Source organism: Pygocentrus nattereri, chromosome 5 (assembly GCF_015220715.1).
Source record: "Pygocentrus nattereri isolate fPygNat1 chromosome 5, fPygNat1.pri, whole genome shotgun sequence".
NCBI lineage: Eukaryota > Metazoa > Chordata > Actinopteri > Characiformes > Serrasalmidae > Pygocentrus > Pygocentrus nattereri.
The window spans coordinates 19028117-19050947 of record NC_051215.1 but is presented as its reverse complement, the minus strand read 5'-3'; the positions used below and the strand labels follow the sequence as shown (position 1 = coordinate 19050947).

At 39.1% G+C, this 22831-nt stretch overlaps 1 long non-coding RNA gene and 1 pseudogene across 1 annotated transcript; both read right to left on the bottom strand.

The window, feature by feature from the left end:
- Window positions 1–1966: 1966 nt before the first annotated feature.
- LOC108442652 lies at window positions 1967–12450 on the bottom strand (annotated as a pseudogene).
- A 4199-nt stretch (window positions 12451–16649) lies between these two features.
- On the bottom strand, window positions 16650–17461 carry LOC119263463. Its single transcript, XR_005130285.1, has 3 exons — window positions 17356–17461; window positions 17014–17075; window positions 16650–16682 (listed from the first exon to the last, which is right to left on the bottom strand). It is a non-coding gene; the product is annotated as an uncharacterized LOC119263463 (long non-coding RNA).
- Between the last annotated feature and the right edge of the window lie 5370 nt (window positions 17462–22831).

Sequence of the window (22831 nt, the reverse complement as noted above, 5' to 3'; positions counted from 1 at the left end):
ATTTCATATCCTGGATAAAATTGTTATACTCCTCTTCTAAAGTTAGCATGTGTACTAACGGGGTCAGGTCAGATTTTTTCCCTCTGTTTCGTGGAACGAGACAGGGCTGTCCTCTGTCTCCTCTACTTTTTGCACTTGCTATAGAGCCCCTCTCCATTGCATTGAACTCTCTTGATTCTTTCCGGGGAATTTCCCGTTTTGGTTCCGAAATTAAATTATCCTTATATGCGGATGATTTATTACTATATGTCACAGATCTAGAGAGTTGTTTTCCTTCCATCTTGGTATTGCTTAACAGATTTAGCTCTTTTTCTGGATACAAATTGAATCTGCAGAAAAGCGAATGCTTCCCGATTAACCCAGCAGCAAGGTCTCTTTCACAGGCCTCCACACCCTTTAAATTTTCTCCTTCCGGGTTCAAGTATCTTGGTGTAAATATAACTCGTACTTTTCCCTCCCTCTTTGATGCTAACTACTCCCTGCTCATGGATAAGCTTAAGTTGGACTTTCAAAGATGGAGAGCTCTCCCCTTGACATTAATAGCTAAAATCAATGTAATTAAAATGAGTGTATTTCCTCGCTTTCTTTTTCTATTCCAGACTATCCCACTATTTTTACCTGAAAAATTTTTCAAAGCGCTCGACCAGTTAATTGCATCATTTATTTGGGATGGAAATCCCCCCAGGGTCAGAAAATCTGTGTTACAAAATTTTGTTTCTGATGGTGGCCTTTCCCTTCCAAACTTTTTATTTTACTACTGGGCAACAAATATTCAAAAATTGCTTTATTGGTTTCAGGCTACTGGGCGGGGTTGGTGGGAGTTGGAGTCTCGTTCCTGTCCCTCTTCCTCCCTACTCGTATTACTTACCTCTCCGCTACCAATTAGATATGTTAATCATTCCTCCAACCCCCTGGTAATCGCTACTCTCCAAATTTGGGGTCAATTTAGGCAATATTTTAAATTCTTAGCTCCATCCCATAGGATGCCTATATTGAATAATCATTTATTTCCCCAGAGTTTGCATGATGCTGCTTTCAGAATCTGGCATGATAAAGGTATTAGATCCCTCAGGGGGGATCACATTATGGCTTTGGACAATCACTCCAATGATAAGGTCAAAAGCGCCTGGGAACAGGAGCTGGGTATTACACTTTCTCAGCAGCGTTGGGACGAAGCCTTAAGACAAATTCGCACCTGCGCACCCTGTGCAAAACTCCAGTTAATACAGTTTAAGGTTTTGCATAGAGTTCACCGATCTAAATCTCAATTGGCGAGGTTTTACCCCAATTCGTTCGCTGTGACAAATGCGGCACCTCACCATGCAACTTAAGTCATATGTTTTTTCTCTGCCCATCATTATTTAATTTTTGGTCCCGTTATTTTGACACAATGTCTCAAGTTTTAAAACTGTGGATTGCTCCCTGTCCCTTTATTGCTATCTTTGGCCTAACAACTGGCTTCCCCTCCCTGTCCCGACTTCAACTGACTGTCCTCACCTTCACATCCTTATTGGCAAGACGTCGGATTCTATTAGCATGGAAATCACCAATCTCTCCATCTTTTTCGTTTTTGCTCCAAGATGTTTTACATTTTCTAAGATTAGAGAAAATAAGGTTTGCTGTCAGAGGTAATACTACAGCATTTTACTTGGAATGGAATCCATTTCTAGAATATTTTAATGCACTTCCATTTATGCCGACTGGTTAGTACCCCCCCCCCCGAGTGTTTGTGTTTGTGTAATGTTTGTCTGTTTTTTGTTAGTCTTGGTTTGGTTGAGAATAAACATAAAACTGAGGAGTATATTCTTCTTTTAATATTCTACAAATGTTGGATGTATGTATTTCGCACAATTCTGTATGGGATTTGTTGAATGTGATATTTGATATTACTTCTCAATTAAAAAAATAAAAATAAAAAAAAAAATCATAACACATATATTGTTTCCCACCAGTTCCTCATTCTGTGTTAACGATGCTTACCCCAGATTTTGAAGTTCAAAGTTTGTCCCAAGAAGTACAGCATAATCACTACACATATGTGGGATACGAAGAAGACTATCAAGCCAGTTGTACTGAACAGACCAAGTAAGGGATACACCCAAATGCCAACACTCATGTACACCCATATTACCCTGTGGGAAAAGAAAAATAAACCATAAGCCTGCAGACCAGCTCTATCATATATACAATTTGCCTCTTTACAATTATAGTCTGTAAGTGAGCAAAATGTTCAGGGGTGCTGGTGTGATGGCATTACAGAACCATAGGATGTTATTTTATAGTTACAGTGTTATATGTTTAAAATATCAGAAAACACCAAGTTATCCAATACTTAAAACATGTATTCCTTTTAGGCGACATGGTGGCGTGGTGGGTAGTGCTGTCGCCTCACAGCGAGGAGGGCCTGGGCTCGATTCCCCGGCTGGGTGACTGGGGTTCTCTCTGTGTGGAGTTTGCATGTTGTCTGCGTGGGTTTCCTCCCACATTCCAAAGACATGCAGTCAGGGCAACTGGACATGCTAAATTGCCCCTGGGTGTGAGTGTGTGAGCAACTGTCTGTGTCTGTCTGCACTGTGATGGCGACCTGTCCAGGGTGTACCCTGCCTTCCGCCCGATGACCGCTGGGATAGGCTCCAGCACGAAAGGTGGCTACTCATACAGTGATCGCAAAAAAATACAGTCTAATATACTTGTTGATTTCTTAACAATGTAAGCTACATGATACTATACCATAAATATGCTGTTTAACAGTGAAATTTCTCATGCCAGTTGTAGTATGTAATGTGTAGGTAACAAAATACAGCCTTTCTCACGTAATCACTGTTGATATCACCTACTATGCCTGTAGCCTGAACTGAATGTAACAATATTAAATGTGTTTTACTGAGTAACTGCTACTACTATCCAATATGTAACTTCAGAAGAGAAACAAAGTGCACTTACCAGCTTGAGTAAAGAAATCCAACAACACTGAGGGCAGCTAAACCATTTCTGGTTTTTGGGTAGATGTGTTGCTCAAGCATGACCTCACCAAGCAAAATCGGAAGAACCAGGGTATGCTGTCATACAAGGTAACTGATATCAGTTTTTGATGCTTATCAAATCATATCAACACAAATATATAAAGCAGACTAGATGAACTTGGCAACACAAACCATAGCGTGGTTTGCCCATGGCAGAAAGAAACCATCCAGTGAAGTTGGGTAAATAATTTGCCGATCATAGATAAATATCCCCCAAAACAACAGAACCAGCAACTAAAAAGGGAAAAAAATAATAATAAAAAAACAACCATTATTTTCAGTTTCCTTTAGTGCTTTCAGAAGCTTTACTTTTATTTTTAATAATAAAATAATCATGTTGTGCCTTTTGTCTTTTATCATTTGTGTGTGCTTCTCTGTATTGATAGAGTGTTTGAGGCACTCATGTGTAAGCTGAAGATCCAGCAATAAGACAACAATAACAACAATGTTTCCATAGCATTGCTTTCAGGACAAAACCTTGTATTTCCAAAACAGTAACTTTACATGAGAAGGAAAAAACATCACTAACTTTAAACTAGTAAACTGAACAAGGATATTTGTTATGAAATTTTGAGATGATGTTTGGGGAAACTAGCATTTTACAGTTGTGTGAAAAAAAAGGACAAAAATGGAGATGCGTTCTGATAATGATGAACAACACTGAGCAGAATATGGCCCGGGGGGTTTGTTTTAGGGTGGCATTTCCATTATCATTTTATATTTGTTTTAATATATTTTCAAAATTTACACCACGGTTATAACGTTTATATATGGTATTGCCTATTGTCTCAGTGCTGTGTTTTTTTAATGTAATCTGGTATGTATTTTTGTGCCTCATATCTTTTTGGACTATTGTGTAAAACATGCAGCTCTTTGGTTATCTCTGAATTTGCTTAAAAAGTAGCTTAATATTGTACTTATCTTTCATCACTGTTCTTGTGAGGGCAAAAGAATGACTGTCATTTTAGTAAGTAATGATTAACCTGTGCTTTTTTGTTAGCTTTTAATCAGGAATAAAGTGTGACTGGTTCATCACTTTACTTTAGGGGGCACAAACATTATGAGTATATCATGAAAAAAAACATTATTTAATCCATAATATAGAGTGAATAGTTGATCACTTTCAGAATGTTTCACAAACATTCTAAATTTATCATGGAAAATTAGTAGTTAATCAGTAATGAAGTGTCTGCTTCATTACCTTTCTTGAGGGAGCACAAATACTATGAATTCAGTGCTTTCTTTTTAATGAACAGAGAACTGACTGCATGGTGTGTTATGTTCCTTAATCTGACAAACATCAGTCAGCACAACAGGAGCTTGTAAAGCAGTTGAGTTCAGTCAGGTGTACCAGATGAGGGAAAGCATAAAAATATACATAGAATTAAGGATTCCCAGGAGACCTTAGGACAAAGGCACTGCACTTTCCCTAACAACTATTGCCTAATCACCCCTGGCTTGCTCACCTGGGTTTTTTTTACATACAGGTTAAAACTTTTTCTTTTCTGGAATTCTGTAAAGCTGCTTTGTGACAACATCAGTTGACTTGACCAATTTTCAAATTTATTGGTAAGTGTAGGATAAACCATTCCCTCATGAGGCATTGTCCATCAACAGGAGTTAAAATGTGTCATTGTAAAGTGGATTGAGGTAGCGGATGCGTGTGTGGAGGTAAGTGACTTATTGAGGGCAAATACAAAATCTGGGTCATAATGGTCCAGGGTCACAGAGCCAATACAGATAGATTGTGGGGCAGACATGACAAACCAGAATCAAACCAACTACACAGAGATTGAAACAAAGCAAACATCAAACAAAGACTAATACACCAAACAGAGATTCAAACACAGCAAACAAAGACCAGCAAACACAAGGGGCAAACACAGGGCTTAAATACACAGGAATAACGAGGGATCAACAATCAGGGGCAAAGTCATGAAAGGGAAAGGACATGAATCAAAACAAATGCACATGGAAGACGAAAACAAAAAAAAAGCACAAGGAGTGGGAGGATTTGAGAATTTGGGCTGTGGACAGCTGCGCCAACCTGGAGGAAAAAACAGATATAGAACCCACTCGGCCGTTCTCAAAGCCCACTCAAGGGATTGGCATCTCGCAGTAGCGCTTGAAGATGAGCTGAGTACTACAGTACGGGTTTTCTGCTTGTTCAGTCCGTCTAACCTCGACTTGCGCTGCAGGTCGCGCCTCACTGTTCAAGCCGGGTGGACCAAAGGTGCTTACCTGAGCGCTCGTCGTACAAACAGAAGACAGGATGGTCCTTCGCCTTCTTACGGGACCGACGAGACGCTTGTGTTCCCTCAATCCCAGGGGATTTGCTCTCACTGGCAGGGCGCGTTGGGATGCGGGTAACTCGGGCTGCGTGGAAACAACCGGAGTGTCGTCCCAATGGAACAGCCACAAACCAGTGCATCGCTTACCTGCTGTGTCCTGTGGTGGCTGGTCTTTATGTAACGTGGAGCGAGGTAGCGGACGCATGTGCGGAGGTAAGCGACTTTTATTGAGGGCAAATCCAAAATCAGGGACCTCTGCATTTAACCCATCCGTGCAGTGAAACGCCCACATACATGCACACTAGTGATCACACCACACACCAGAGAACACACCTGCCAGGAGCAGTGGGCAGCACTACACAAGCACAATATTGAGGACAGGTCTTCCGAACACCTGACCACTTAGGATGAACCATCCACAGCTATAAGTGCAGCATTTCACTGGCATATGTAACATTCTGAGCAATGTTTGTTATATTCCTTCAAATTATTAATGTTACACAGGTTTAGGGTGCTGTGCCAACCCAGGTAAAATGAAATAACTTATTTTGGGCATTGAAAAATAAACATAGTTGTTTATGATTGAATGAAATTGCACAACCTTTCAAGTTTTGAGATGTTAGCACTAACTAGCCTAGCAGTGTTCTCTAGGGTTAACTAGAGAACCTGTTTAGTTATGCTGATAATGGAACAAAATTGCTTAAATATCTTAAGTTAGATTACTGTATTAATGTGAAGAAAGTGATTTGGAGCAAAAGCATTCTGTAAACTAGCATGGTGAAAGAGTCTGTTCCAGTAACCAACACCAGCTTTCTGTGAGTATAATATTTTTTTCTTTCTGAACATAGCAATTATTTACTTATACTCAGTGATGGTAAAATATTAATGTGGTTTACATTTAAAAAATGTATCTGAATTTCCTGATGATAATTTTTTAAAAACATACCTTCTGTAAAGCTGTCATGGTCTTACTGACACTCAGAGCTGTGGTAAAGTTTGTTTGATGAAAGTGAATGAGGACGAGAGAGCAAAAAAGTGTGGAGGACTTGGCATCAAAGTTCAGTGGAACCACTTTTTAATGTAGAAAATACAATTGATTTTGCCATGCTTTGCTAAAGGCTAGACAAAACCATATAACACACTCTGCTATGTCTCTCTTTCTCGCTCTCACTTGCTCCACCCCACCACATAAATGTTACAAAAATATCTCTTTTGATCTTTTTTTTTAACAGCAGCCTTAATGACTAGAACAATACAATTATAACAATTGCGAATTGTTGGTCTTACATTACAAACAGACGTACACTGAAATAAGTAACCAGACATTTTTGATTTTGATATTTAATGTACTTTCTGGTCATATATGCACTTTACATTAGTGTTCAAGTTAAGCATAAATGAGATTTCACACAGTAGCAATCATGGCATGTGTGTGTTCATGAGCATAAACAAAGATGTGTTAATTGGTAAGGAAAAAATACACAAATTAATAACAGTAGTCATTTATTGCAAAGTCATTGTTAGCTATTACAGCTTTGAGATGTCTATGGTAAGAAGTAATAAGCGATGAGCTAGCATATATGCACATTCACCTTGTTTTTTTTTTTAGAAACCTTGAGTTATACACTCACTGGTCAATTTGCTAGTAAAAGGTTGGACTCCATTTTTCCTTCAGAACTGCCTTAATTCTTCATGGCTTCATACTTTCAACAAGGTGTTGTAAACATTCCTTAGTTGTAACAAGTGGTTATTTGAGTTACTGTTGCCTTTCTATCATTTCTGCCTACTCACCTCTGACCTCTCACATCAACACGGCATTTTTGTCCACACAACTGCCGCTCACTGGATATTTTCTCTTTTTTGGACAATTCTCTTTGAACCCTAGAGATTGTTGTGCATGAAAATCCCAGTAGATCAGCAGTTTCTGAAATACTCAGACCAGCCCGTCTGGTACCAACAACCATGCCACACTCAAAGTCACTTAAATCACCTTTCTTCCCCATTCTGATGCTCGGTTTGCACTTCAGCAAGTTGTCTTGACCACCTCTACATGAATAAATGCATAGAGTTGCGGTCATGTGATTGGCTTATTATCTATTTGAGTTAACAAGCAACTGAACATTGTACCTAATAAAAGTGGCCGGTGAGTGTATTTGGCTGTATGTTCAGGGTCACTGTCTTACAGAAATGTCCATCTTCTCCTTGCCCTTCTCCTTGATTGTTATTTGCTGTATATTTTTTTCAAGCCAATGACAACATTGTAATTATTTTTTTTATTTATTGTTTTTGCAGCATTAATGTGTAGAACTTTTTAATCAGTGTTGGGAAGAATGGCTGAATACTGAATATACTGCCTTCAGTGGTTTTACTAGCATATTCCACTAAAACATATGAAAAGTAGCATATTCATAATACATAAAAAATGCCTATTTTGAGAAGGCTCGTGGAAAAAAAAACTCGGTGGTGGTCATGTTTCTTTAATTTTCGCTCCTCGCTGTTACTGATTAACATTTTTTTGTGTAATTTCTCTGAAATATGTTGCATGAAAAATGTACTTTGATCAAAGTTACAAAAGTCTTAACTAAGCAAACAATTCACCATATTCCAATAACAAAATCTTGCATAAAGTGGGTAGCTTTGAGATGTTTAACAACATGTGTGCTCAAGTCCAGTACAACACCTATACAAAAGCTCATCACTCATGAATATGTTCAGTACTGAGGAGATCAGTGTTCCCATTCCTCAAAAGAGTTCAGTAATGCCTGGATTAACAGCTAGTTTATAACATTGGTTTATCAGTCTACTCAGACTTATATTATTGAGCTCCAAGCCGTCAGCAACATTTCACCACAGTGGCGATAACTGCGCAACTAGAGCCACTGCTGGAAACTTCAAAAGGATACAAAAAGCTTGGTGGCCAGCAGGCTAACGCGCTCACTCACCACAGAGCACGTTCGTTGCCTCTCTCACAGGAGTTTCAAGGTTAAACACAGAAATCTGAGGGATAGATGTCGAGTGACTGGTTCAGTTAAAGTATTAGTTTAATAAGGTGAAAAGACAGTGATAGTGAATAGCCAATGAAGTGGCCTGCAAAAACCTAGTGGCGTGCAGGCTGTGGAAAATACACTCCAGATGAACACACTGTCATTTTTCTTTCTCATGTATGGTCTCCACCCTTATTCAATGATTAACCCTTCACATACAGTATAAACAGGAGGGAGATGTTAGAAAAATCAGTGTTACACTCTATGTTAATGAGCAAATCAGTATTATACTCTATGTTAATGATCAGCATCATATCAATGTTGTAACCACTTACTAACAATAGTATAATGATCTTTACTGCTTCCCTATTCTAGCCATGCACTTTGTTTCCACAACATTTTGATGGCATTAAGGTGAGGACTTTCACTTGGCCATTTCAAAACATTAAATGTATTCTTCTTTAACCATTCTGTGGTAGAATGACTTGTGTGCTTAGGGTCATATGTCTTGCTGCATGACCCACCTTCTCTTGAGATTCGGTTCATGGACAGATGTCCTGACATTTTCCTTTACAATTCTCTGATATAATTCAGATTTCGTTGTTCAATCAATGATGGCAAGCCTGGCCCAGATGCAGCAAAACAGGCCCAAACCATGATACTACCACCTCCATGTTTCAGAGATGGGATAAGGTTCTTATGCAAGAATGCAGTTTTCCTTTCTCCAAACATAACGCTTTTCATTTAAACCAAAAAGTTCTATTTTGGTCTCATCCGTCCATAAAACATTTTTTTAATGGCCTTCTGGCTTGTCCACGTGATCTTTAGCAAACTGCAAATGAGCAGCAATGTTCTTTTTGGAGAACAGTGGTTTTCTCCTTGCAACCCTGCCATGCACACCATTGTTGCTCCTGATGGTACACTCATGAACATTAACATTAGTCAATGTGACAGAGGCCTTCAGTTGCTTAGAACTGTTACACGCCTTGCTCCCTGACTCTTTTTCTGAGGTCCTCAGAAAATCTTTGTTGGGCCATGATACATTTCCATAAACATGTGTTGTAAAGAGCATACTTTGATAGGTCCCTGTTCTTTAAATAAAACAGGGTGCCCATTCATACCTAATTGTCATCCCATTGATTGAAAACACCTGACTTACTTTGTAGATTTATTTTTGATGCTGTTTACTGTTTGTTCAGGACTCTTTATCCTTATTTTTTGTATGGTGAGTTTATTACTAATTTTGCTCATTTATTTATACATTTTACATGCAGTCATGAGGAGTCAGTCTTTACTTTTATACATCCAAAGGCATAGCCTACCTTACCTCACCCATTAAGTTTTCAAGTTCAAGTTTTAAAGCTTGGGGCTTTTAAAGGTTGCCACAGTCAGGACTGAGTCATGGTTTCTAAAAACTTTACAAGACTGACTGACTTTAGTGATGTAGTAGATGTAAAATATTGAATAAAATGTTGTTCTGCATGACTGGCTTTAGCATGACAGTCTGGTCCAGTTATTCAGTTCGATTGCCTTAACAACGTTTGCCCCGCTGTCTGTTGTCACACACACTTGTTTCTCCTCTTTGAGACACCACGACTGGTGAAACTCCCTTAAACCATCTGCTATAAAAGAAGCTCGTCTCAAGACAGGAGCTGCACAGCTTCCATTCACTGTTAATGTAGTGCACTATTAGGCTAAGATAAGGCTCTGTAGCTCTGCTTGACCATATGTCCATGATCGAGGCGTAGGACTCTGCACATGACAGTGAAGCTGCTACCTTATCATGGCATTTTTCATGCATGTCTGGGAGTGCTGTCCTTGAAAAATATTGCCTTCACCACAGAGCTGTTTTCCACCATACTTCTTCATGTTCCAAAATGACTCGCGTAACGAATGTACGCCATGCGCATGACGTCATTACATCAACAAGTCAGAGTATCACGATATGGATTTTTTTATCGTTTAAAAATTATACCGGTATTATCGTGAATGATACGATATGCTACACCCTTAGACTCTATCCTATGTTGAGCACCTTCTTCGGTTGAGTCTAGACTCAGTGACTCATTATTCTTGATCAGCCAGGGCATGTGACTGATGATTTTCATGATCTTTATTCATTCCACCGTGGATTATCCGTTATATATATATGCTGTATTTTCATCATCTCAACATAGCATTGTGAGCATTCTGGACAAGTTCATCAATATAGTCTGTACCTTGGATTGTAGTGGGTGGTGTTGTTTCCTTTGTAATTTACCATAAGCAGTTGTTGACTGTTAAATCTGTGCTAACTCATTGTAATTCCTTATGGGTTGTACTCTAATTTTCGCAATGAAATTCTAGCAACGACAGCTGCCGGTAATTTACTGTAAAATTTAACTTTGCAATAAAATACTGTAATATGTCATACGGTTGTACTGTGTTTATCACTGATAGACTGTCTTCTTCTTCTTCTTTCGGCTGCTCTCTTCAGAGGTTGCCACAGCGGATCATCTGCCTCCATCTTGCCCTATCCACTGCCTCCTCTACTTTTACACCAACCATCTCCATGTCCACCTTCACTACATCCATAAACCTTCTCTGAGGTCTACCTCTTCTCCTTCTGCCTGGCAGCTCCATCTCCAACATTCTTTGACCAATATATCCACTATTCCTCCTCAACACATGTCCAAACCATCTCAACCTGGCCTCTCTGGCTTTATCTCCAAACTGCTCCACCTTCACTGTCCCTCTGATCTGCTCATTTCTAATCTTATCCATCCTTGTCACTCCCAACGAAAATCTCAGCATCTTCATCTCCGCCACCTCCAGCTCAGCCTCCTGTCTTTTAGACAGAGCCACAGTCTCCAAACCATACATCATAGCAAGACGCACTACTGTCTTGTAAAGCTTCCCTTTCACTCTTTCTGCTATCCTTTTGTCACACATCAGCACTGACATCTGTCTCCACCCACTCCATCCTGCCTGCACCCTCTTTTTCACCTCTTTTCTACACTGCCCATTGCTCTGGATGGTTGACCCAAGATATTTGAAGTCATCCACCTTTACGACCATTACTCCTTGCATCTTCACCTTTCCACCTGCCTTCCTCTCATTCACACACATGTATTCCGTCTTGTCTCTAGTGACCTTCATTCCTCTGCTCTCCAGTGCAAACCTCCACCTCTCCCGATTCTCTTCCACCTGCTCTCTAATCTCACCACAGATTACAATGTCATCTGCAAACATCATGGTCCATGGATCCTCCTGTCTGACCTCATCTGTCAACTTTTCCATCACCATTGCAAACAAGAAGGGGCACAAAGCTGATCCCTGATGTAACCCTGCCTTCACCTTGAAACCATTTAACACTGATAGACTGTAATTATGTTAATAGTATATCTGATGTTTTCTAAATAATTTATTGTATACAGATTTACAATATATGCTTTTTTCACACTAATTAACCATAAACAAACAACAGTTCTCAACAGAGAAATTTATGCTGGCAAAAAGCAAACCTAATGTCTAGTACTTAATGTTTACTTAATTTCTTTTTGCTTAAATTAACTTATTTAATGCATTTTAATCAAAGTTAAGGTAAGTAAAATCTATTGAATTATATTAGGTGTTGCCATATTTTTAATCACATTTTTACAGTGTACTGGAGTTTTTAAGTTATATTAAAAAGTTTTTTGCGACATTTATGATATTAAATATCTAAAACAAAAGTGTCACTCCTCACTGTACATACATACACAGTCCTCACTCCTCACTTATGTACATACATACATTCTGAATAAGGTTGTGGGTCTATTATAGAAAAGTGCCATCCTACCATTCCTAAGGGAAAAGCAAAGACTGAGAAGACCAAGTCCTTTTTGGCAAAGTAGTGTTACTTTTGAGCCTTTTTGCGGTGTCTGTAGATCTTTCAAAGCAGCCAATCCAAAGAACACCATCTATACAATCTAAACACACAATGTTACTCAACAATGTACAGTTTTGAAGAGGCATAATAAAGATTAGACAAACAACTCCATCTTACCAGATTTATGAAAGTGAGAAATTTCCATGGTCCACCATAGAGAAATATTCCATCTGGTAGATCTCAACAAACTCATACCAACCAAAGGCAGCAACATGATAAAATCTCTTTACAATGAGAGCCATATCTTCTGCTCCTTTTTACAGAAAAGATACAAGTCAATTTCACATTTCCACTGAGTGGTCAATTTCCTGTTTGTACTGTGTTTATGATGTTGTTTCTTTGTTCTCGTTTTTGGATTCCCCATTTTGGTACTGCTGTTTCAGACTGTTTGCTGTACTGGCTTTGGCTCACATGTTTTTTACGTACTCTCTTTGACTAGTGCCGATGTGTGTCTTTTTGCACTTCGTTGGTCTGATTTTGCCTGGTTTTAATCACTCTATTGTAAATTCGCTTCTGGTTAATAAATATGCTTCAAACTCCTACATCTGAGAGCATCTGGTTAGTTTGCCAAACATTAACATATGGCCTTTGCAGAAGTTATGGCACAAATAGAAATTGTGTACTAAAATGTGTATTTTATATACTTAGGTTTATTCCCTGTAGAGAATGTGATAAATGAAAGTTCTGCAACGGAGACTCCAATGCTATGTCTCTCATTATGTCGACCAATCACAAAATAACTTCCCACTTTGTTTCCACTGTTTTAATGTTTTATCATTGATTCTTTTGCCAGATTTCATGGTTAGGATTTAGATACTAAGGATTCTGCTTGATGTACTATTTTAATACTCAGGGCTGTGATAGCTACTGAAAAATTTGTAGTTAGCTACTTTGTAGCTACTTTCCCAAAATTTGTAGCTAGCTGCAATTTAGCTACTTTTCCAGAAAAAGTAGTGGCTACATTTGAAAAGTAGTTCGCTACTTTTTAACTATTTTCAAAGCAAAATTGTCAGAATGTTTGTCAATCTCCAGCTGACACACCAAAACAAGCCCAACTGATAGTGTGTACAATACACTGCATTTAATTATTTTCCAGAAAGAAACATACAATTGAAAAGCTGCAAAGATGATATACTAATTGTAATAATGTAATAATAATGGTATAATGATATAAAAGATGATCACCAAAAAGTGTAAGGAACTATCAGACATACACATCCAAAGGTGCAATATCCAACAAAAATTTAGACTAAACTCAGTCATTCCAAGTTTTTCCTAACAAAAATGAACAGAAATAACCGAATACAAACCAAACAATTTTGTGCAAAACATTGTCAACTGTTGAAATGAAACAACTCCAATTTAAACATTTCAGCAAGATATACAGACATGACATTCAGAGTCCTTTATTAAACGTCAGCAACACTTTAGCCTTAAAATTTTCATCAGTGACCCTGGCTCTGCATAGTACCAATAATAATAGTCTATTATGTTTTTTCTGCTTTAGCTAAGTCAGTGATTGGCAATGCATGGCTCTTTTACTACTGCCCTGTTGTGGCACCACTTAAGAACTAGATTTTTAGGTAAAATAACATAATCCTCCTTTGCTATAAAATAAAGCTCTGCTGATCCTTATAACACAGTTTTAACACACTATAAATGTCTTAAATGCTGGAGTTAATGTCTATCCCATGTCCAAAAAAGTTGGGATGCTGTGCAAAATGTAAATGAAAACAAAATGCAATGATGTGCAGATCCTTTACATCCTATATTTGATGATAATAGTACAAAGACAACAAAGTTAAATGTTGAAATTGAGAAATGTTTTTGTTTTTTGAAAAATTTATGGGCATTTTGAATTTGATGCCAATAACACGTTTCAAAAAAGTTGGGATGAAGCAACAAATGGCTGGTGCAGTTACTTAAAAAACACCAGTAACTTGATTGGGTATAAAAAAGTATCCCAGAGAGGCTGAGACTTTTAGAAATAAAGATGAGGAGCCACTCTATGACTGCACAAGCAGCAATTCAAGAATAACATTTCTCAACATAAAATAGCAAAGAACTTTTTGCTTTTCATCATCTATGGTACATAATATCAATAAAAGCTTCAGAGGATCTGGATAAATCTCTAAGCAAGGGACAAGGCTGAAAACCAGTATTTGCTGGCCATGATCTATGGGCCCTAATGCAGCACTGCATTAAAAATGCATATGATTCTATAGTAGAAATCACTGCATGTGATTTGTGTCCTGTGGTCTGACAAATCAACATTTGAATTTATTTTTGGAAATCATGTTCTCTAGACTAATCAGCTTGTTATCAGTGCACAGTTCAAAAGCCAGTATTCATGATGGTATGGGGGCACATTGCATGAGTGACATACCTATCTGTGAAGGCACCATTAATGCTGAATACATGTTTTGGTAGCAAATGCTGCTATCTAGACAACATCTTTTTCAGGGAAGGCCTTGTTTAATGACAATGTCAAACCACATTCTGCATGTATAACAACAGCTTTACTTCGTATTAAAAGAGTCCAGGCACTAAACTGTCCTGCCTGCGGTACAGACCTGTCAACCACTGCAAACATTTGGCACGTTATAAAATTAAAAATGCGACAAAGGAGACCCTGAACTGAAATCCTATAAGCAAAACAAAGGAAACATTTCACTGTTTGTTCTCCTCAGTTCCCAAATGCTTACAAAGTGTTGTTAAAAGAGGTGATGAAACACAGTAGTAAACGTACCCCCAGTCCCTACTTTTTGGAATGTGTTGAATGTATTCAAAATGGACATATATTAAAAAAAAAACAATAAAAATTTCTCAGTTTCAATATTTATTGTCTTTGTACTATTTTCAAGGAAATATTTGGTGTAAATTATTTGTTGATTATTACATTTTTCATAACATCCCAACGTTTTTGGAAATGGGGTTGTATAACTGCTAATTCACTAACCTTTAATGCTGAAGATTGATGCACATACGGCTGGTCACACAGCAGTGCAGAATCTTGCGTAGTAGTTTACAAAAAGGCAAAGAGAAAGATTTAAGAGGAACATGGGTAATTTGGAGACAAACAGACTTTGCATTTATGAGCGCTCCAGCTTGTTAACAAGGGTTAACAATATGCATGTAGATAACACAGGTGAGAACAATCAAGAGTCAAGAAATAAGGTGGCAGGACAGAGAAGAATCAAAACAAAGAAACCACATGGAAAAGACCAAAACAAAACAAAAGCGCATGGAGTACTGGGAGGGGCCAATAGTCACAGGGGGATCTTAAGTTATGTAGTAGTTATTTACTCACAATGATGGTTAATGCTTTGTAGCCAAGTAAGTTATAGAATTTCTTAATCTGTGTAATTATTCATAATAGATTCACATTAGCACCTTACACAAACTTTAGATTCTAAGTTAGATTCTTATTTGCTAGCTTCTTGTTCTAATTTTCCCGTTCCATCTTAAATGGTGCATCAGCCAACTTCAGGCACCAGAAATTGATTGATGCACCATTTAAGGTGGAAGAGGAAAACTCCAACAAGAAGCTGGTAAATAGAAAGCCAACTTAGGCTTTGTTCTTTTTATTGTGTTTTGAGGGGTTTATTTTATCTTTATGTGATTAGAAGTAATTCACACATTGATGGATTTGCTAATGTGTGTTTGATTTTTACTGACTGAATACTAGATTGATATATATCTGATCAAAAGGCAAAATGTATACACCTAGATATGTATATGTATATATATTGTAACAGTGGCAGATGGAACCAGACGCTCACAGCAGAGGCTTGAGTTCAGCAAACACAAGAAAACAAGGATAAGGTGGAAATGATAAGTAATCCAGTGATGCTGAACAGTGATGGATGGATCTGTGTGAGTCTTGGATCATGTGTTCCAGCAAGGGGTTCTGGAAAACGTAGTCTCGAGCAGCAAGGTTGGCTGTAGGCTCAGACAGGTCTGAAGGAGGTGTGACAGTGGTAATCTTTGTTGGAAGCAAAGGTTCTTGATTAATTTAATAATGTTTATAGTTTTGGAGTTTTTCAGGTTCAGTGATCTTGGTTTTCTTCATTAAAAAAGCTAAGATTTTCTTTTTGCTCTCTGTCAAGACTGTATATCCTTTTCATTTACTGAAATGGAAAAAATGGTGCAGATGACAGAAAAACTTAAGGTTACGGTCTCCTGCATATGCCTCAGATACCAAATTCTGCTATACATATACATATCTAGGTGTATACATATTGCCTGTTGATCAGACATCTGACAGACGTGATGCTAGTGTCCCCCATTCCGTATGTATAACACGGTTATACAACATAATTTAATTACTCAAAACAGATACGGGTGAGTGGGTTTCAAGCATTTTTTCAATGTATCACTATGGGATATCCTAAATCCTATACTGCTAGTGTAACGACCACTGTTCGGTCATCAACCAGTCGGACACAAGGGCTCGCTTTCCACTCTGTTTATTCTGAAACGGATTTTACAGTGTATTAATCCTCTCTTGCCTTAGACGGCTGCAGACATCGCAAGCGTCCATCTCAGAGCTCTCACTCGTCTGATGGAGCTCATAGCATTTCTTCCCAAAAGAGCACTCTTCACATTACAATAGCATACATGTGATCGTATAGTTTGTTCATATCATACAAATCCCAAAATGACACAGAAAAGCGTTTTCTTTTTCCTCTTATGGCAAAACAAAGTGAACTTACTGCAGAACAAATACAAAACTAACGCTGCTTAGCTAGCATCAGCGAATTGCACTGCACATTTCAGGAGGGAACAGACTGGGGAGCACATACCTGAAACGGATTTTACAGTGTATTAATCCTCTCTTGCCTTAGACGGCTGCAGACATCGCAAGCTGAACATATGAATATAAAGTAAGAAGGAATTATAAGTTTTTATATTGGAACTTTGCTTCTGAGGGCGAATTTTAGCTGGCCATATAGCTAGCTACCGAGGCTCAGCTAGCTGAAGCACATGTCTGAGCAATAATTCAACAAAATAGCATTTCTAATCAAAACTACACTCTAAGATTGCCACATGCTCATATAATGTGTTAGAACAATGTTTCAAAGTTTTTTCCTCTATATGAACTGAATTAAACTATATATCAATGAGGAACCACAGCAGTTACACACCGTCCATCTCAGAGCTCTCACTCGTCTGATGGAGGTACGGCAGCAGCAGAGGGACATGGTCTGCAGTGATGTCACAGCAAGAAAAGAATAGCTCCCTAAAAATATTTGTAAGGTTTTTTTTCTTTTTATATAAAAATATAAATAACTTTTTACAATTGTTCTTAACCCTTTTTACAAAGATGGAGTCATTTTGGTGAAACTCAATATTTTATCAACTGTTTAATTTCAACTCCGTTACACCAGATGAGCCTTTCTCAAAAATCTGCCACAAACAAACTATGTCTGTGGGCTGAGTTTTCTCATTCCCAGATCTAGCCACCTTGCACAGTGTGTGTAACTGTCAGTACTGTTACATCCAACTTATAAAAGCTGGCAAACGTGAAGTGAGGACCAACTTGTGGGAAGATTCTTCAGAAGACCATCCAAGAGATTACCTCTTCTCTCGTTGAACATGCACATATATGCCAGCTGGAACTGTCAGACCTTTGCTGGAGTATGCAAAAGCAATCAAATCTGTAATCCAGTGCAATAGCTGTTGTTAAGTGATTGCTTTTCCTGTGTATGGCTTGGACCACTACATAAGTAGATGATCACTTTCGCTGAAATGTTTAGCTCTCTCTACATAAATGCACATAACGCATTCAGTTGCTGCTGGTCTGGTGATGTAAAAGGCATAGCATAAAAGGCCTGGAGTTCCAAAGGGAGACAAGACTGGTCTTACCATAACATTTAAAGCTCAATTTGCTCTAGTGGTTCAAAGGGTTCAGCTGCCTTTGTACCCAGCACCAGGGATAAATTCCAAGGTGGGAGCACCCACCAAGTCCTTTTTAACGAAATGGCAGCCCAAGGGGGGCTGTTCTAATGTTATTGCCTAAAAGTCTATATGACATAATGCAGTAGCTGCCAGTTTCCTTATATATCAAGTCCTTTAGGAACAAAAATATCACCGCCACACAACACTGAAAGAGAAGTTCACAGTTATTCTTGCACTACTGTTCAAAAACTTGCCACTTGTATGTATAAAAGGATCTAGTAGAAGAGGCTCTTGTGTTTTGGATAGTTTCTATTACTTAGATGGTAACCCAGTTATGTTCAAGTTAAACCATCCACGGGCCAAGCCCACATAGCCAGATGCTCTGAATGGGGATGATAAATCACTCCACCCTCCACACCTCCATACAGTAGGTCAGTAGGTCCCTGTGCAATTGGAGAAGCTAAGAAGTGCTATGGAGGACCTAGATCAGAAATCACTAATAAGCAGACCGCGGACTGAGTCCGGACCCAGACTCTGTCCTATGCGGACCTGGACCTATAACCAATAAACTATTATTTAATTTTGACAGGGTTTTACTATTTTAAGTCCGGGAGACGCACAGATCAATCACATGCGTTGTAAATATTACACGTCAAATATTACAATCAGATCTGTGCATTACAATAAGACTCGAATGAGTGATGTAAACACAGGGGGACAAGGTGTCAAAGAAGAAAGTGAGACAGGGAAGTTACACTTTATTTCCAAAAGTATTTGGTCGTCTGCCTTCATATGCATATGAACTTGAGTGACATTCCATTCTTAATCCGTAGGGTTTAATATGATGTCAGCCCACTCTTTGCAGATATAATAGCTTCAACTCTTCTGGGAAGGCTCGCCACAAGGTTTAGGAGTGTGTTTATGGGAATTTTAGATCATTTTTCCAGAAGCGCATTTGTGAGGTCAGACACTGATATTGAGAGTATTAAGAGTTCCTTTCACTGGAACAAAGGGATTGAGCCCAACTCCTGAAAAACAACCCCAAACCATAATGCCCCCTCCACCAAATTTACACTTGGCACACAGCAGTCAGACAAGTACTGTTCTGGTAACCGCCAAACCCAGACTCAGATTGCCAGACGGAGAAGCGTGATTCGTCACTCCAGAGAACACGTCTCCACTGCTCTAGAGTCCAGCGGCGGTGTGCTTTACATCATTGCATTTGACGCTTTAAATTGTACTTGGTGATGTAAGGCTTGGATGCAGCTGCTCAGCCATGGAAACCCATTCCATGAAGCTCTGTACGCTGTTCTTGAACTAATTTGAAGGCCACATGAAGTTTGGAGGTCTGTAGTGATTGACTCTGCAGAAAGTTGGAGACCTCTGCGCATTCACTGACCCCTCTCTGTCATTTTACATGGCCTACCATTTAGTGGCTGAGTTGCTGTCATGCCCAATCGCTTCCACTTTGTTATAATACCACTGACAGGTGACTGTGGAATATTTAGTAGCAAGGAAATTTCACGACGGGAGTTGTTGCATAGGTGGCATACCATACTGGAATTCACTGAGTTCCTGAGACTGACCCATTCTTTCACAAATGTTTGTAGAAACAGTCTGCATGCCTAGGTGCTTGGTTTTATACCCCTGTGGCCATGGAAGTGATTGGAACACCTGAATTCAATGATTTGGATAGGTGACTGAATACTTTTGGAGTATTTCACATGGTGTGATTTAAGAAGACAAAACTGATAATAAGTGTTGTTGAAATATTACTGAATTGTACTTTATTTGATTTGCAGTGAACATTATTTATTATTATTACAACATTCAGTTGTTGACTGCAAAATATGTTGATATAACTACTTCAGTATACAGTATATGGCACTGAATCATGATGCAAGTTAGACATTGTGATGTTCCAGACCTTCGCTTGAAGAAATGATCTCAGATTGGATCTTGTTGAATTTTAATTAAATACCCCCTCACCTAGATGATCTTTGTCAGCCAGTGCTTTATTGGCCATTGTGGAGATGACAGGCCTAGCCAAAATGATTTTTCTTCACCTTGGATACAGCAGGGGAGAAAAAGCTGTTGGTGGGAATGCATACAGCAGTATTTGTGACCATTCGTGTGCTAGCACATCTATCCCCACAAGTGCTCTGTGATCATGCAGAGGGAAGAACAGAAGGAACTGTACATTATCTTGAAGTAAACAGATCTACTTGTTGCTCTTAAGTCAGAATTAGCACACTTTTCTCTGTCTGTAATTTGAAAGCCAGTTTCATAATATGTTCTGTGTGCATCGCTGTATACTCTTTCACTGTATATTCTGCCTGAACTGCAATGAGCCACCTCTATATAGTAAGGTGGATACCATTCTACCTTAGAGAGGCTGTAGCAGCCTTGGTATGTTTCACAGATACCTGTGGGTTGAGGCCAGGGGGGAGAGCTAGATATTTTTAAGCCACCCCCATGAAGAAAAACCTCAGGAATTTCCTGTGAGGTTGATATATTCTAATTTGGCAATAAACATCCTTCAGATTGATTGACATGAACCAATTCCTGGACCTGCAAACCTCAGGAAAGTCGAAAGGGTACGCATTCTGAACTTGAACAAAATGTGTTTAGAGATCTAGTGCTTGGGTACCTTTTTTGGAATAGGAAAGTACCTTGAGTAGACACTGTATTGTTCAGGTGGGACCATTCTTTCTCCAGCAGTGAAGTAATTTACTGCTGAAAAATGTTGGCTGATAACCCCCATACTTTGAACTTTGGGGGGGGGGCTAGTGGTAAACAGCAGTCTGTAACTGAACTGTACTGTTTTCAACAAGCTCTTGCAAGCTCTTCAGCTGTCTAACCACAGAGCATAGGCATTCTTCTGTGGTAGCAGAGAGAGGGAACTATTGTTCTGCACGGTGCATGAAGGGGCTGCACAGTGACAGCACTCATGTGACTTATAGCTTAGGAGAGCATGAAAGTTCTCTGATGTGACTTTCTGATGTGCTTTATGTTTTGCAACATTTTCTGCCTTGTTTTGCATTGGGAACACAGACACATTTTGTTATCAGTAAATTCTTTACAGAAATTGTGCTAAACTGTGGTAGCGGTGTGTGGTGGAAAGGAGTAGACTACTAGCACTATCTTTACTTTCTAATGACCCATGCTTCCTGGGCCACTCAGGGTCTATTTGCCACATTAGATGCTGTGGAGCACCATAGTACTGCTCTGTCTGGACACTGGAGAACTGAGGGCTGAAAGCTAGCAAATGTTACCATTGGCTGGTTTTCCCCCCAACATGAAGGCATCCTCAGGCTGAGCTGTCTGCAGTCCCACCTGGGCATGTGGCCTCCTGGGCAGGTAGCCTTAGGCCCTGGGTTTCTGCTTTGATCTGACAGACCTGTATAATAGGACTGGGGGGAGGTTTAGGGGCCTGGGTAAGCCCTTATCTTCCTTATCTTATCTTCCTAGGTAAGCACAGCTGCAGGGTTTTGTTGCCCACTTCTTTTCTTTGCACCCCTTTTACATCAGTATAAAATCGGTGCTGAAAATGCCCCCTGGCACCACAGGTGCATCCAGGATAGACTCTTTCTTTCTTGTTTGTCTGATTGAACCAATGTAACCAGGTTGGTCATTGCTTTTCCACGGAGGACCAAAGTAGGTGAGCCTTTGCTTTCAGTATCTGAAGTAACCCCCATGTCCAGCAATAACTACAAATAAATGTTTCTGGTAACTGTTGAATAGTTCTGCACATCAGCTAAGTGGAATTGTAGCCCATTTCTCTGTTCAGTACAGCTTTAACTGTGCTGTTAGGGGGTTTCCTCCCATGAATTGCTTGCTTCAGGTCCTTCCACAACATTTCTATAGGATTAAGGTCAGGACTTTGATTTGGCCATTTCAAAATTATTAACTTTATTTTCCGTTAACCACTCTTTGGTAGAAAGATTGTGTGCTTAGGGTCGTTGTCTTGCTGAGTGAGCCATGGTCTCTTGAGTTTTAGCTCATGGACAGATGTCTTGACATTTTTCTTTAGAATTTGCTGGCATAATTCAAAGTTCATTGTTCCAGCAATATTGACAAGCTGTCCTGGCCCAGATGCAGCAAAACATGCCCAAACCATAACCATGATGATACTTCCATCATGTTTCACAGACAAATGAGGTTTTTAGAAATTACCCTGGGTTCTTTTGTGACCTTGCAGACTTTCTTCTAAGTGCTGTTATTTCAAGCTAAATTTCACATTTTGTAAACAAGTCATCCCATTCCTTAAATAAGTTTGACAAACTTTTACTGATGCACTGTTTTGAAAAGAACATTTCTATGTACTTTAGTCCTGCAATAACTTGCCTTACATAAAGGCTATGCATTTAAATTTTAAGCACATACTAAAAATGGCAGATGAAGATGGTTCTATAAATAGAAACCCATTTTGGATGGGTTTGGATGGGATCAGACACAGCGTCCCCACAAGTTGGGATGGTGTGCAAAATGTAAATCGCAACAGAATTCTTTCCCATTCTTGCTTGATGTACAACTTCAGTTGCTCAACATCCCGGGTTTCCGTTGTTGTATTTTGTGCTTTATAATGCGTCACACATTTTCAATGGGAGACAGGTTTAGACTGCAGGCAGGCCAGTCTAGTACCCAAACTCTTTTACTATGAAGCCACACTGTTGTAACACATGTAGAATGTGGCTTGGCATTGTCTTGTTGAAATAAGCA